The sequence below is a fragment of the Clupea harengus genome, chromosome 24 (genome assembly GCF_900700415.2).
Source record: "Clupea harengus chromosome 24, Ch_v2.0.2, whole genome shotgun sequence".
In the NCBI taxonomy this organism is placed as follows: domain Eukaryota; kingdom Metazoa; phylum Chordata; class Actinopteri; order Clupeiformes; family Clupeidae; genus Clupea; species Clupea harengus.
In genome coordinates, this window is record NC_045175.1 from 16558074 (window position 1) to 16560641 (window position 2568).

The 2568-nt window shown below is 41.5% G+C and overlaps 1 long non-coding RNA gene across 1 annotated transcript; it reads left to right on the plus strand.

Annotated features, from left to right (window-relative positions):
• The first annotated feature begins 1002 nt into the window (after positions 1-1002).
• On the plus strand, positions 1003-2084 carry LOC116219002. Its single transcript, XR_004163068.2, has 3 exons — positions 1003-1307; positions 1852-1892; positions 2015-2084. It is a non-coding gene; the product is annotated as an uncharacterized LOC116219002 (long non-coding RNA).
• The last annotated feature ends 484 nt before the right edge of the window (positions 2085-2568 follow it).

Genomic DNA, 2568 nt, shown 5'->3' on the forward strand with positions numbered 1-2568 from the left:
TTAACGAGTTTATGTTCACAAGTTCATATTCACACATATTAACATGAGTTAATCACACACAGGCAACTGCAAACTGTTAAGATGGTTCCCTAAGCTAGAGGTAGCTAGGATAGTTAATAGCCAGGTTAACTGCTCCATAGTAGCCCGTTAAATAGTCTGGTAGGAATACACGACACCCCTTAGCCTACTTTAAAACGGCGTATTCCTGAACACTGAAAACCATGCTTTTCAAAAATGCTGCCCTAGGCAGATACATTTGAAAACTGAGGTTACAACGTCAAAATAAACATGGACGGTGAAATGAATATGCTGCTCTGTCTCTACAATTTACTTAGTTTAGTTAGTGTACTTCGAGTACAAGTACTTTTCCTGAATAGATACGCGTTACTCCTGCGCAGAAAGCGAGCACTTTACTCGGTGTGCTTGAAATATGGGTGAAAATACGATTTAAAGTAAAAACATACAATGAGCGGCGATTCTGGGTAAAGCGTGGCCGAACAGCTAGCTGGTGGGACAATTTTGTATATGCCTATATTAAATGCTATATCAAATATAAACATAAAAAAAAAAAATAACAGTTCTGATGTTCGTATTTTTTTTATTTCTCGCAGGCACATAGTTTTCATTTAGCAGCTGATATGTCATGCTGAAACACCTCTTGTTTTGTTACTAATACATAATTAGGCGCACTTTATGCATCTCCTCCCATGTCTGTGCGACGAACACCCACTTTCCTTTATACCCTCCCAGCAGCGGTAATCTAAATTGCGCCGCCTTTGTAAATACGGTTTTATGTTTTTAACCACTATTTTACGCCTGAAATGGGCGCAATCCTGTTAGTAAATGAGGCGCCAAGTCTCAAATCCACACAAAGTAAACTGCTTGAGTGACATGTGGCATGACACAAGTTCATCTGTCTTATTTTGGGCCTTTGAACACGGGAATGGTGGTGAAGACCACAGTGTTGCTTATCTGTATGAAAAATCTGTCTCTTTTTATGTGTTGATTCGAGACATTCTCCCCCAAGTTACACATAAATATGCATATACTTACAATGAGAGAAAGTCTCTCACTCAGTGAACCAAGGTTATATCAAATCTACACATATTGTGTGTCTTTTGCTAGCAATAATAATAATAATAATTAATTTTATTTGTAACACACTCTTTATTCAGAAGAATCTCATAGTGCCATAGTGTCCATAGAGCCCACAATCCTCCCTGTGTCTCTGGCTGTGGTGGTGGTGGTGGTGGTGATGGGAGTTGTAGTCTTTATGTTCTACAGGCACAGGAGAAACAAGACACCAGGTAAGGTACAGCCGGTGCCCTCACATGAGCAGACAAGCAGATACACAGATCACACACTCTCTCTCTCTCTCTCTCACTCTCTCTCTCTCTCTCTCACTTTCTCTCTGTCTCTCTCTCTCTCTGTCTTACACACACACAAACATACATACATACATACATACATACATACATACATACATACATACATACATACAGTAAACACACACACACACACACACACACGCACACACACACACAAACACACACACACACACACACACACTCAAACGCTCACACACACACACACACACACACACCCACGCACACACTCACATGCTCACACACACACACACGCACGCACACACACACAGACACACAAACACAATACTAATCATTCACGCCTCAGTGTGCGTCCGAAACACACAGGCTGTTGCTTAATGTGGGCCATAAGAGGCTCAGTATTACTTCATTAGAGTCTTAAGAGTCTTAATATTTTCACATGGAAGCTGTGTCTGTTAATTGATTGCATTTTTTTGAAAACAATTATCCTTTGTATCACACACAGAACTTTCATTTGATGATCCAAACAGCAGAAGCAACAGTCAGGTGAGAGATTGAGATGGAGACACATTTCACTGTCATTGTCTGCCTAAGCTGATATACACTCATTATCCCCATTATATTCCACACTTCCTTCTCTGTTGTTCTTCGCTGTTTCTACCAATCAGGCTCCTCACCCGGACCGCACGTATGAAGAGATTAATGACAACCCAGCTGCACATCCTGGACCCAGCACTGTATGTGCCACAGCTCAATTATCCTTCTTTGTTGGTTGTTCTTTTTTTGTCACACTTCATTTGGATGGTCCCCTATTGACTATCTTCAGATGCTCAGATTATAAACACACTATCTGTTGAAAGTGTGTTTTGAACTACAATTTATGACTAGGGTCAGGGTTAGGGGTTTTGTTTGGTTAAGGTGATGTTCAGAGAACAATTAGAAAGACTGAACTTGAATTTCAACAAACTATCTGCAAAGTCTCTGTAGGCTGACCACTATTTTTACCCATCAGGCTCCTCACCTTGACTGCACGTATGAAGAGATTAATGTTGCTCGTCCTGGATCCAGCACTGTATACGCCACTGCTCAATTACCCACCGTCCTCTCTGATGAGCCCACATACGCCACCGCTCAATTACCCACCGTCCTCTCTGATGACCCCACATACTCCACCGCTGAATTACCCACAAACCCTTCTGCTGACTCCACAGTGAGTTTCAAC